This window comes from Centroberyx affinis, unplaced genomic scaffold, assembly GCF_046629955.1.
Source record: "Centroberyx affinis isolate AG114_WGS23_722 - 3 ecotype Tasmania unplaced genomic scaffold, CSIRO-AGI_Caff_v1 ptg001405l_1, whole genome shotgun sequence".
NCBI lineage: Eukaryota > Metazoa > Chordata > Actinopteri > Beryciformes > Berycidae > Centroberyx > Centroberyx affinis.
The window spans coordinates 183,104-197,777 of NW_027279886.1; positions in this window are offsets into that span (position 1 = coordinate 183,104).

Consider the following 14,674-nt stretch of genomic DNA (forward strand, 5'->3'; position numbering starts at 1 on the left):
ATACATTCATCTGGCTGTGTCAGCAGGAGATCTGATAAGGGAATAGCAATGTCCCTTATCAACCGTATCGTGTCTCAATACTTTCCCTCCTTTTCACATTTGTGTGAACTGGCTCAGTGAAGCTTGTAATCTATGATGTATGCTGCCTCTCATGTAATCATATTATAAGAATAGTACAGGACAGTGGAGTAGCTTTCTGTCTCTGTAGCCATTTCATGTCTTGACTTCAAGGAATTAAGATTGTGACATACATCAAAATTAAAATCACTCTGGGGAACCTTATTGCTATTCAACAAATTGTAACACAAATCATAGCATTATGTCATTATGGCTTGCAAATCAGTGCCTGACCACCGGCCAGACCACAACCGCTGCTTCCAGCCGACCCCTCTGAGAAACACACACACACACGCACGCACACACACACACACATACACATACACACAAAAGAAGCAGAGTGAGCGACGGAGCGAGGGGAGGGAGAGTCGGGCCGAGACGAAAATAAAGAAAGTTGAGGCGAAGTGAGAGCGAAAGGCAGAGACAGTGACCGAGAGAAAGAGCCCCAGACGGGCCAGACGAAGGCAGAGAACGAGGGGGAATACGGAGAGAATCGGGACTTGAGCCAGCGCAGCTAAGTGGAGGTATTTTGAGTATAGGAACACAACGTGATTCTCCCCCCCCACACCCCCCCCCCCCCTCCTCTCTGTCTCTGGCTCTCTGGGGGTCTGGGGATGGGAGAGGGAGAGGGGATACTGTGTTCCCAGCCCAGGATCCGGGGCAGGAAACCTCCCCTGCATTTCTTGGCCTTGTCCTGGCTGCTCCGTTGCGTCTGGCATTGGCCCTCCTCAACCCCCCCCCCCCCCCCCCGCCCAATCCCCCAGTCCCATCCCTCCACTCCGCAGACCACAACACTAGTCTAGTCTTTGCCGTGGGGGGGGGGTTCGACCCCGGCTCATGTTTTTACTCTTTCAGCGTTTAGACGGCTGATTAGGACAGAGGGTGAAATCGGGAGAGAAAAGCGTTTATGATGAGCGTGTGACATTCTTGATTTCGGTTTCACAATTAAAGCACCAGTACCTCTCAGTGGAATAACGAGCTGTCCAGATCCATTCCCCAGTTTGGCTTTGCAATGGCTGCAACCCATGTGTATCCAATCATCCTTAGTTTGGGGTTTTGACGTGCCGGTATCAACACATCTACCTGTGTTTTGACTGCCTCATTGGGAGCCCATTTTAAAGCAAGCCAGTGGCTAATAGAAGTCAACTGGGGACTTCCTTTTTTTTTTTTTCAAATCAGCTACACATGTCGACTGCTCGCACCAGTTCAAAACATTCCCCTTTGTCCTGCAGTCATTCCGACTCCTAGCGATGCGAGGAATGCGTAGTGACCAAAATATGTCGAAGGCTGCGGTAATGGGGCCTCGGGACATAACATGTGGTCTGCCACCCCCGCTTCCCCCTGCATCGTCCTTCTTCCCAGACCAAAATACAGTCACAGCGGGCCAAAGGGTTGGGAGAGCGGAGGAGGTTGAGGGAAGGTAAAAGGAGAGAGGGGTGAGAGGGAGACTGGAGAGACAGAAATGTGCAGAAATAGCCCCGATATGTGATGTTCTCTTTGGTACTTCCGTCTAAGTATCCACAGGTACAAATGGCATACAGGGATGACTGTTTGAATTTTGGAAGGTTTGAAGGACTTCATTACCCGAAAATCACATAACTTGACATGTATTTTGCTGTTAAATTTCAATTTTCGATTCTGCAGGGTCTCAATGGTCTCAATGGTCTCAATGGTCTCAATGGTCTCAATGGGAATGGGACGTTCTACAAGGGTCGCTTCTCAAACAAAATGCCTTCCGGATGTTTTTTCTCGCCAAGCTTCAGAGCTTCTAGCCAAGCCGGAGTTGACTATAGCGACTGTGTGGGGCACGAGTGAGCACATTTTCCCTTGACAACGAGACAGCCAAAGTGATGAGGGCTTAAGAGGGGCGAGGGAAAGGGGTAAGTGGGATAAGGAAGTGCTTGCCCAAGGCCGGGGAAGGTAGAATACCCAGTGACGCGGTGGGAAAGAGCCAAAGGGTGGGAGATAGCCACAGAGTACAGAGCGGGACGGCAAAGTTCAACGCCGACCACCGCAAAGGCCAAAAGGAGGGGAGAAAGTAAAGGGGCGCGCGGGACAAGCAGAGGGCACAACACAAGTCCTCGGGCGGAGGAGAGAGCCGGGGGGGGGGGGGAAGGAGGTCCAGCGGGGTTGTCGGTGGAGAATCCTCGAGGGCAAACGGGGGGATTAAAGCGGACAGCTCTGGACGGGGCTGCGGAGCGTGTGCGGCATAATTGAATTTCACGCTCGCTGCCTCCTTCTGAAGTCGTGTAGCAAAGCGGTCATTTGAAAAGAAAGCTATTAGTCAAGCCCTCTGCTAAGCCCAGAGCTGTGCCATAGGAAATCTGGGATTACCCAGGCAGCAGCCTTCAGCGTGCTCCGTCAAAACACGAGTGTCACGACGGGCCGCAGGAATGGAGGGACAGCAACGCCGTGTTGTGGGGGTGGGGGGGGGGGCAACGTCGCGATGAACAGGCATCACACTCACGCTGTACATGATTGAGATCCTCTTTTCTCATCTTCATCCCTACTCTTGCCTTGTTTAGAAGGTGAGGTTTGACACAGTGATTTGCCTGCAACAGTAGGTTCACATGCAAAATAAGAAAGGCCTGAAGAAGCAAACATGCTAACAATGCAAGGCAAGGCAAACTTTATTTATATAGCACATTTCAAACACAAGGCAAATACAATGTGCTTCACATAAAACAGAAAAAATACATACACCACAACTATTTAAAATGACATTAACAAAAGAAATAAATAAATAAAGATAGAGATAAAATAGGTAAAACACACATAAAAGAAGATAATAACACCTATTACATCTACCTACAGATGATTTAGCGGAAGGCCACAGAGGAAAAGGAATGTTTTGAGCCGACTTTTAAAAGAGCCGACAGTAGGAGGACATCTCAGTGCTTCTGGAAGTTTATTCCAGTAATTGGGAGCATAATTACTAAAAGCAGCTTCACCTGCTTTAGTTTTCGCCCTGGGAACAACTAACAGACCGGTCCCAGATGACCTCAGAGGGGTCTGGGTGGCTCATATCCTAGGAGCAGGTCAGAAATGTATTTTGGAGCGAAGCCATTTAGCGCTTTATAGACAAGCAGCAGAATTTTAAAATCAATTCTATGGCACACTGGAAGCCAATGCAGTGACCTAAGAAACTGGTGTAATGTGTTCTGTTTTCTTAGTCTTAGTCAGAACTCTGGCAGCAGCATTCTGAATGAGCTGTAGTTTTTTTTTGGGGAGACTGGAGAAAAGACCATTGCAGTAGTCTAACCTGCTGGTAATGAAAGCGTGTATCAGCTTTTCTAAATCTTTTTCTAAATCAGCAGACGTTATTTCCAATCATATTACCTTCAAATGGACAGTTTGACTCTTAAAACCAGGCATTGCCCCTTTTAGTAGGTTTATGTCCCAACTGGACTATACAGTACTTCTATTGCACCAATACTCCTCCCATGTCTTTATTTTCAAAGTGGCCCAGCCAATTTTGAGATAGCTTCATAATAATAAGCAGTAGTTATTATAATTTCCTCTCTGCGGAAGGCCAGTAGTAGTACGAAAAGTTAACGTTCTTAGGCTGATTGTTGTCTATGTAACATGAACATGAACTATGGGAACATGAACTGCCTGGAAGTACCAAGACCATATTACTTAGAATTAAATCCGGACTCCTGGATCACGTAGCCCTAGTGTATCAGATCCAATAAAACTAAGAAATAGAAATCATTTACACAAATAAAATGTGATGGATACCACTTTTTCCATGACAGGTGAAGAAATGGAATTGGAAACAAAAGTTGCACTTGATCGTGTGAATTAATACCGATGTTTATGGAACCTGTGATTGCTCCAGAACAAACAACCCTGAAACTCGATAATCATTAACGTTTTCCAGCCGTTATTATTTTGATCAACATGATTGTTTTGTTTGTCAGACCTTGTTTGTCTAAGTCTTTTCTAAAAACAAAAATTTGGGTTGATTGGCAGTTACGGGAGCAGTCCTGAAATGGATCGAAACACCAATTACACCGCTATTTACGGATCTTGGGAATCTTCCGCGAGGCAACATCTTTGCTTTTCTCTCAGCGGGCCTGACTTGCGGACCGATAAAGAGTCACGCGGCCGCTAAACACCGACTGGCATGTGCACGGGCCTTTGAATCCAGCCTCGCTATTATGATTACACATTTTATTTCAGGGGAAGAAAGGAGGACTTTCATAACAGAGTCAGCGGCCTGGAGTGGACCGATGCTGTTTATTTAGTTATGCAGAATCAGAGAAAATAAACGTCGTAACGGTGCAATTATCGAGGCAAAACTGCCCGCTTTTCGCTTCCATTGTCCCAGAACCTGCAGCAGCGCAGCCTTGCATTGTTACATGGCAGGTTTGGACGAAAACAAATGGGCACGCTATAAATACCATGTTCCTGTGGGCCGTAATATCTTTTGTTTTACGTCACGGCCGAGCACTATTTGATTTGTTGTGGAAATAGTTAGCCGCCCTTTGATCAGCTGTGAACCTACAGCTGAAACTTGAGCCCGGATGTATCTGCAGAGAGAACAAGTCTTCTCATCCCCTTCATGGAATTGGCCATAAAAAGCTCCGTAAAGCTCAGAGATTATTGTATTTGATATTAAAAAAGTGAAAAAATGTTTCAAAAATTTCAAAAATATAGAAAACAAACTGGATTAAACCAAATTCAACCAATTCGAAAACAAATGTTCACTTTTCTTAATATAATCGGCTTCAAATGCAGTCATTTCCTCAGTGACGCTGATTTGAATATCTGTTTGGAGTGCCGCTGAGATGCAAGCCAGACAGGGAACAAATTTGTAGCTTAAACAGCCCAGAAATGAATAGATCAGTGTGCAAGAGATCCAAACCATTTGCTATGGAGAAAGGAGCTTCCCAGTGAAATATAAGGTGACAAAAGGCTTGTCTGTTTTGTCTGTTTGTGCAGTGTGCCGCGGTGATGAATGGGCCCCCCGTCTCCAAAACACTGTCTCTCCAGCTCTCACACCTTACAGTACGCTCTCAAACGAGAACATCCCCTTTCAATTGAACGCGTGATGGACCGTCTCTCTGTTTCAATTTTCGGAATTCACTTGAACGCATCAAGACCAAGTACCAATCCTCAGCCTGCCACAGAGGAATCTCAACACGAGTACGTTATACAAAGCATTCCTCCACATAGTTATGTACAAGTTTATAACTTTGGCTACGTTTTGGGACAGGAGAGCCAGATGCTGGAGCGTTACTTAAAGTCATGAAGCAGAGTTGTTGAAACACTCTGTCCCCAGCGCTGGCTTTTATAACACAGTGATGTTTTTTTTGTTTTTTTTTCACTCCGAAATCTGTCGGAGCTTTGGATACGAGGACTCGGACATCTAAACATAAGTCTCGCGTGTATTTTGAGGCTGTAAAAGGGTTTGAACATTTTGAACAGTATTTGTTTCACTGAAGTAAAGCAGACCTGTATTTTGAGTTTTTATGGGTTTCAAACAACCAGTAATGTGGTTATAATTAAAAAGGAGGATGAACTATGACCTCCAGTCGGTGATCATCATAAGACAAACAACCAACAATATAAACAAAACATTTTCAGACAAGCATTAATTCATGTTTTTCCCCTTAAATGAACCTATCCTCATACACAGATACATTTCTAATGGATAAACGTTACTTTTTACTACATCCCTGTGATTATAGATAGAATCCAGATGGTCACACATTATCTTTAAGGGCAACTTTAAGTGGATGGATATGCAAAACCCTCACCCTCTTAGGACGGGGGCTCTGATAGCGGGATAACAGCCGCGGGTCAGACTCGTTTGCTAATTAGCAGCCAATTAGAGAGCTCAGGTTTCAGCGTGACACCCCAGTGTTTGTTTCCCGCCGGGGAGTGTGCAGCACAGATATGACCCCCGCGCCAGTATCCATGGTTACGCTGTGGATCGCTGCCCACTGGCCCTGTAAACACAGAGGGCCTTCACATGACACACACACACACACACACACACACACACGCATACACACACACACACGTTCTGAATCCCTACGTAAGAGAAGTGCTTAGTGTGGCCTAATTTGCCCACCGGGTAAAATGGGATAAATCCAACAGGAAAGCTTAGATTTAATGTATTCCAATAAGAGCGGTGTAATATGATTTTTCCATTAATTTGTCTGTTTTTTGTGTTTTCTTTGTCATATCTGTTTGTAACAGAGATTATAATATAATAATGATGGTAATAACCTTTATTTAACCTTTATTTACAGAGCTCTTATGAAAACAGTGAGAAAGTGCTTCAGTGTTACATAGATGTGAGCAATAAATAAAAATGGAGAGAAAAGATTACAATACTAAAGGATGGAGAAAGTTTGATCATCGATTGTCACTGTCACTTTTACCCAATATTCACTTTTAATTAAACCTTTTATGACAATTTTTCCTTTTTTTTTAAATCTCTCCTACTCTTAAAAGTTACCCATCAAAATCTCACTGTCACAGGTTTAACTGTCTATTACAATATGGCTCGTTTGACCATTGAAAAACCTTTTTTTCATAGTTAAATCTTTTAAAACCACTGAGAGCAAACTGAGCAAGCACTCTCACTCCTAATATTTAGAATAATGGCCATTCACTAATGAAAAATTAAAACATGCTGGGATGAGATTTGAGATTTGAATTAGTTTTAATACTTGAAAAAAAGAAATCCTAATATAATATAATTTTAATATAATTTCTAGGACAGATAATGTCCTTTCTGTATTGGAAAAAGCACATTAGGATTTTAAAAGATGCTTTGAACCACTTCCCACCTAACACCAGTGTAATAATATTTGAACCACTTCTTGATATGGCACTGCTACTTCAAGTTTCAAGTCCAAGTTTCAAGTTACTTGAAAAACATTCCTCTCACTGTAAATTATCTTCATATCTTGTCTGCCATCAGAACACAATCACGAAAAGTCTGTTCCATTTCAGTGTGTCTGTCCATCCTGACCAATAAAACACAACAGGGGAATGTCTTCCTCACATCCCCGCACATCATCGCCGCATCTCATCACGACTCACACACGCCCAGATAGCGGCCCTCCCTTCGTGTCAGCACTTCATCTGATGGCTCTTTTGCCTCTTCTCTTCCCTCCCTCCCCCCCCCCCCCATCCTCTCCATCTCTTCTCCCATGTCTCCCTCCCCACGTCCCGGCCCGGGCCAAACTCCTGCCACCTCGGGGAAGGGGGGGGGGCGGGGGGGCGGGGGTGCTCGGAGGGCCTATTTGGGTGCTCGCTTCCCAAGAGGGCCCATCCGAGGCTGCGTTGAATTCCACTGGCACCGGCTTTGCTTGTGTTGGAAATACAACACAAATCACAAAAGAAAAGAGCAGGGGAGATAAGATGTTTCTACACGCGTCAGAACGTTCTTTTATTTCCAGCTAGCGGGAGCCCATTAAATATGTGTGACAGCGGGTTCAGGCTTGAAAAAGCTGCCTTTCTTGTGTGTGCGCGTTTATGGGTTTTTTTTCTTTCACGAAACGCAGTCCGGGCCCCTGAGTTCCCTGGAAGCTCGCGGCCCAGCAAAGAGTCCCGTTTTCTGGGACGGCTGTCCTCATGCAGCCTGGTATCACTGCTCCAGAATAATCTAGACCTAGTCATGCTTTTGGCGAGATAGAGGAACATTTCTAAGCAAGCAGGGTAAAACAACACAGCGAAAGAAGCACATATTTTACGGTTTGCGAATCATTGAGCCTTGCCAATTAGACAAAACACAATCACCATATTAGTCCTCAGATATCTCCACTCGTCACAAATAGATATTTTTCAACCCCTCTGTCCAAAGTAGGGCTATTTATTATATTAGCAACATACAATCGAAACAGCAGGCTTCAATTTAGATTACATCATTCACTTGAAATTCCTACTGCACTTATCTGCATTAGATCTTTCTAAACACTCGGAGTTGTAGAATTATTTCCCCTTGAATAAATATAACAAAACAATGCACAGTCTATGAGGTTTTTTGTTTTAAACACATAGGCTATTTGGATATGTGCAGGCACACACACACACACATACACACACACCACATCTTTGACATTAAAAAGACAGAGTCTGCATGTTCCAGTTGAAGTCTGCATGCACTGTGCTTTATATAAAATAGTGAAAGTACACAGGCTACATTGAGCTGGATCCTCAGGAATGGAAAAAAAACAGTGTGTTCCTCCAGAAGGTGTAGTGTTTTGAAGGCGATGTGACACCTATTAAACAAGAGCAACACCTTGCTAGTCTCCTCTCAGCCTTCAAAGCGTCTGATAAAGCCGCCGCGGGCTCAGATCTCGGAGACAAACGGCGCTCCAGGACTCGCCAGACCCATCCATTTCTTTTTTTTTTTTTTTTTTTACCGTCGCAGATATACATCTATTCATAATCTGTTGGGGGGGGGGGGGGGGGAGAAAAAAAAGACATTTGGCGAAAAAAGTCTGCACACATGGCCCTTGTCAAGCGGCTGTGCGGAGTGGCGTCAGGGCGAGGCGCTCCTGTGGCGTGTCACGCTCAAATGTTTGGGTGGAGGAATGTGCTGGTTGTGTATCTCTGCTTGCTCTGTGTGTCTTGCGCCGCTCCGCCGATGATAAAAGGTCGCGCCGGGACGGGACACTTTGTCATGCAGCTCAGTGTCATACTGCAGATTGCTAGGCTGCTATCCAGCTACGAGGGAATGGGCCTCTTTAAAAGTGCTACATGCAGCGGTTTAAACATGAATACATCACTGTCAAATCAACTGTGATACCTTGGAATAGCTACTGTAAACAAATGAGACCGTGGTATGCTCTTTTTCACGCCAGCGGTATTGTTAGTGCTTGTTTTTCTCAAAATTAAGACTTTTCCCATAAACAAAGAGGGGGTTGCTACCTGTCCCCCCCCGCCCCCCCTCCCTGGCATCACTCCACATATGTGACAAAAAGAAAGCTTTGTCTTTACTAAAGAGGATAAACATGTTGGAGGTAATTTTTCTATCGGCCTTTCAGTCAGAACAGTGCCCTATTCCTGTTTTGTGCCGTAAACCAATATTCCTTTGTGCCGTAAAGCAGTCCAGCAGATTTCCCGCCAAAACTGATCCAATGGCGCACAATGTAAAATGCAGTGTAGAGGCCTGTAGAGGCTGCCTATCTTCTTGCTAGTCTTGTTTGTTTACAGGTATTATAATAACTTCTCAAAATTAATGATTTATTGATGATAAAATGCTCCATGTAGCCCCTTTTTACACACTGTACAGTTCTGACCGACTGTATTACAGGTGGATGCAAGTAGATTTTGACAAAGTAAACGTAATAATTCTATCAGTCACGTTGCGGTATTTTTATAATGCTCGAAATGCTTGAGAACGGCCGTGGCACATTTCAGACTCTCGCCCAAAATGAATGGGGGTCGACCGTTTGAGAGTAAACTGACCTTAACGTGAACATTTGTGGGAAAATTAGATTTGCTTGGAGTGGACTTCTGAGAGCCATGTAAGAGCAGTGAGGTAATGGCTGGTGAAGGCCCGGCGGAGTTGCCAGGTCTCATTCTGGAGCTCGCGTCGGGGGGTGGGGGGTGGGGGGGTCTTAACGTGGGGAGACCTAAGCGGGGCGGCAAATGTGTTCGCTGCCACTCATAATTACTGTCACCCCGGCCGCTGCTGTTTCCTGGACCACTTCGGGTCCTGTTTTCCCGGCTAAATGCGTTTCAGGAAGGGTGGGGGGGGGGGGGGGGCGTTACGTCAGCGCTCGACGCCTCGAGGAATCCGCATGACACGCGTTTCATGGTGTATAACCGATTGAATGGAAGCACCTCGGTCAGTCGGTGAATGGGCCTTCCACAGGGAAACCTTCATCCTCATATAAAACATCAGCTGCTATCAGGCTGGAGATGTCATGGGTCCACAATCTTAAACCAAACCGTAGTGTATGTTGATACTATCCGGACAATTTTTCTGAATATTCAGCTTAGTGTATTTTGCTATACCGTAGGCTACCGTGGACATGAAGCAGATGTTTACTTTATGTCTAGGCTTTCAAGGATTCCTTATTTCTTTCCATGCTCAGAGGCAATACATTCTCTGTAGTGGCAATACTTGACCCCATTATCAGTCAAAATGGCACCTGTCTGAGCTAAACAGATTGGAGTTGGCTTCGGACAAACAGACTTCAAAGTAAAGGCTCTCTACAGTTTTGTGTGCATATATGTGTGTGTGTGTGTGTGCTTTTGAGGGAGGAAAGGGGTCTAGCTTACGTCATCTGGAGAGAACAAGTGTATGTAATCAAAAATTCACTCAAACACATGAAATCTGGAGTGGTGCCTGCGACAGTAGAGCTGCATTAGACCTGGAACTGAAGGCTTTTTGACTTGTAACGCACATCCACATGTTTTGAGACGCTATTTTAATTTCTGCGACGAGACATTTTCTCATTTTAACCGTATAGCTGTTGTCCTGCGGTGTCAAAGCCTTTGTGAGCATTGCCCAGACTGCTTTCTGACTCCCAAGTACCTACTGTTATGTAAATATTGCTTCTTAGGGATTTGGCTTCCTAGAAGTGACATCATGGAGAAGCGTTATTATTAGCAGTTATATCTGCGATGAGTTAAAATAACAGATTGATGACGCGCAAACTTCTCTTTCCACATCATTCTCTGAGCATTACTCCTATTTCTGTTCGTTCTAGTGAGGGTAAATGTGTTTCGCTTCCAAATACCCAGCATACATCGCATTTGCTTCAAATGAAATATGCTGCTCTCATAAACACAACAATTTTATTTGAATACCAAACTCTTGATATTATCATTCCTGAAGTAAACCAAATGCAGAACAGTGTCCCTAAAATATGTCAGCTGAGACGTTTAGGCTTGTCCTAGTGTCTCCAGGTGTGCTGTCTCAAAGTATTAGTCTAAAGAGCCAGTGACCTAGGTGGAAACTGACAAACTGACGCTCCATGTCCTGAGATAAGACTGAGAGGTGACACTCTGAGTGTGTTGGGCTAATAAACCTTTATACTACACAAAGAATTATAATTTAAAGCTGCACTGTGCAGGTTTTTCACATTAAAATAACAAAAATAAATGTTTCTGTCTGTGAGCCTAACCTTACCAATGTTGTTTTAGTTGCCTAAACTTAATCATAACCTTATTCCTAACCTTACCAATGTTGTTTTAGTTGCCTAAACTTAATCATAACCTTATTCCTAGCCTTAACAATGTTGTTTCAGTTGCCTAAACTTAATCATAACCTTATTCCTAGCCTTAACAATGTTGTTTTAGTTGCCTAAACTTAATCATAACCTTATTCCTAACCTTAAGAATGTCGTTTTAGTTGCCTAAACTTAATCATAACCTTATTCCTAACCTTAACAGTGTTGTTTCAGTTGCCTAAACTTAATCATAACCTTATTCCTAACCTTAACAATGTTGTTTTAGTTGCCTAAACTTAAACATAACCTTAACCCAAACCTTAACCAAACTAGTTTTACTTGCCTAAACGTAACCATTAACCAACCTTTAGCTGAAAATGCTGTGTCCAATTGTTACTGTTGCCACAAAATCCAATTTGTTAAATTTGTAGCGGAGGAACATAATTTTCACATTTCTCATGTCCAAAGCATGTAAATCGCAGTTTGTTCTCATTTCACAACTTTTTACAAGATCAAGTTGGAGCTAGCTTGCATACCGATTGACAGCTTGGATGCTAGCTAGTTTTCTAGATAGATAGATAGATAGATAGATAGATATAATTTTATTTATGTGTCACTCCTCAACATACAGGTCAAACAGAGCAACAAACACAGTACCCCAATAGAAAAGGAGGTTGAGTTATGAGACACAGGCTAAAAATAATACACATTAAAAAAAATACTAGAATAGAATAGAGTATATACATATATACATACACACAAATATACACACACATAAGTACATACATTCGTACAGATACATTGACACACATATACATACATACACACACAGAAAATAGAGGTCATATTACACAGCAAGCTGGCAGTGCTAGTTTAGCTTACAGAGTTCATCAGACAGTTTATCAAGATGAGTGATAAGTGTTGGGGCGTGAACTTGACCAACTGAGGAGAAGGAAGGTGGAACTTGCAATACACTTTGCTGCCTCTCGGCTAAAAGTTGCATGCTGTAGCTTTAAAAGGAATTCTTTTTTTCTTATGTATCAGTTAGTGTGTGTAATGTGAGTGGCAGGCTTGCACGGACATTGTAGCTGCTCAGAATAGCAGTCAAGGGACCAGCAGCCAATTGTAGTTCCACAAAGAACCAACGTGACCGATATCGGAAATTGTGTCTTCTTTTCCATTTCGGATTATGCCGATTCTAATTTGTGACACACGACAGGACAAAAGCGAGGCAAACACACAGTAGCCTCTCAGCTCGCCGCCTGACAAACAAAGCCAATATTAATTGTCAACAAACGTTTTGCGAGACGGGACACTAAAGGAAGCTGGGGAATGCATGGAAATGCATGAATGGAAAGTGGCAGAGTGGATTCCAGGGAGGTCTGTGGCTGTTTTGCTGCTGATGGGTATGGTGCGTTAAAGCTTGTCACACAAAGCCCGGCAGAAGTACACTCTCTGTAAACTTTCCGGGAGCTTTTTAAACAGAGAGAGTGCCAGCCTGCCCGGCCAGAGACGGACCAGGGAGGCACAGCCAAGATGTGACAGTCGCACACACAAGTCCACACACACCCGGACTCCGCAGTCATGGTGTGTGAGATTATACGGTTTCTTTGTATTTATATTACCTTATGTATTTAGATTACATGGCTTCTTTGTATTGAGCAAGTTAAACACACAGGCCATTATTCATGCTGCCAGCAGGGAGCCTGTTCGGCAGCGGGGAGATCGCTGGGCCGAGGCGCGGTGATGTCAGAGAAGGTTATTACAGGACAGCTACGGTATCGCCCCGGCTCATCGGTGGATGTCACTAGCTCACTAACAAAAACAATCACTGCACTTCAAGGATTAGCACTGTCACTTGTTAAAAAAAAGCAATCAAAAGCTGATTGAGGAGCATTTGGTGCAGAACAAATAACTTGCTACTGTACATGAATCTGTGTATAGTGTGTCAAAATAAGACTGATTCATCTTGGGAGGTGTTAGTAAATTCACAGATGCACAATCAATAACGGGACGACAGTGCACGATGGATATAATCCACCATTACACGTGAATTACAGATTCATCATGAGTAATTTCACCACATTTAGCCTGGGAGACATCAAGGTCCAGAACACCTTATCGATTGGCCGGTGTATTTTATTCGTGACGAGATCCAGTAGTGAGGGTAATAACTGCTTTACCTTGAAAATGAACATTATTTGGCAGAGAGGCATTAATTCTTTCACATGCAAACACGCATTCCTGTCCTGTAAAATCCCCAAACCTCTTTAAATAGGTCCTGAGTGTTCCTGCGAGTTGGACCAGATTTAGACCGGTACAGCGGGGGGTCACGGCCGTTTCTCCTGCTGTCTGCCTCTCGCGTCGTTATTCAGTCTTAATTTGAGAGAGGCAAAGGAGGCAAAGAATGTGACGAATTTCTTATCATACTTTTATTTCCCAGAATTTGTTATGGCGACGATAAAATGTATAAATGTGCACGTAGCTTGGTTGTAAATCACGGCCTCCTCTCTCCCGCCTGTGTATGGATAGTGAGGCGTTCAGGGCCAACGCTGTGACACGCATGATACACATCACACTGTAGCACCAAGAAACATGTCAAACACAAAGCGTTTGGCTCCACTGTGTGTGTGTGCGTGTTTGTGTGTGTGTGTGTGTGTGCAGGGGTGAACAAATCGGTAGTCTGGATGTTCATATTTTCATCCTGGGCACTAGTAAGTAATGGAACGAGGAATGGAACTAATTACTGCTCCTGTTGAGTAATTGGTAAAGTAATGTGATTACTTCTTAAATGAGTAATAAGTAAAGAGTAATTGATTACATTTTCCGTGAATTTTCCTGAATGCAATAACTTCCCAGCTACAATGCTGTTAGTCCAGAGGTTCTCAATTGTTTTTCAGCCAAGGACCCCTTACAAGATAGAGAATATACCAGGGACCCCCGCATTCTGATTAGTGATTTTGGGCTATATAAATAAAAGTTGACTTGATATGTATGTCCCTTGGAATAATCTGACGTAGCATATATTTTATACTTCTATAGTCTTAGTTATGTGAAAGAACAACACAAGAGAAATGTATTAGAAAGATATTAGATATGTATTAAAAATATTTGCACCATCTCAACACAGAATACCCATAAAACAATCAGTCAATTAGCTGCAAGTAACACGGTACCTAAACAAAATATCAAAGGGAAATCAAGAGAAAAGTGCTAATTTGAAGTGCATTTCAGAACATACACACACACACACACACACACACACACACACACACACACACACACACACACACACATACATATCAAGATAAAGTGTTTCACTCTTAGTTCATACGTAATGATTGATAAAAGTCTAATCATAACAACCCTAACCCTAACCATAACAAACTGAACACATGCCTGCATTGCAA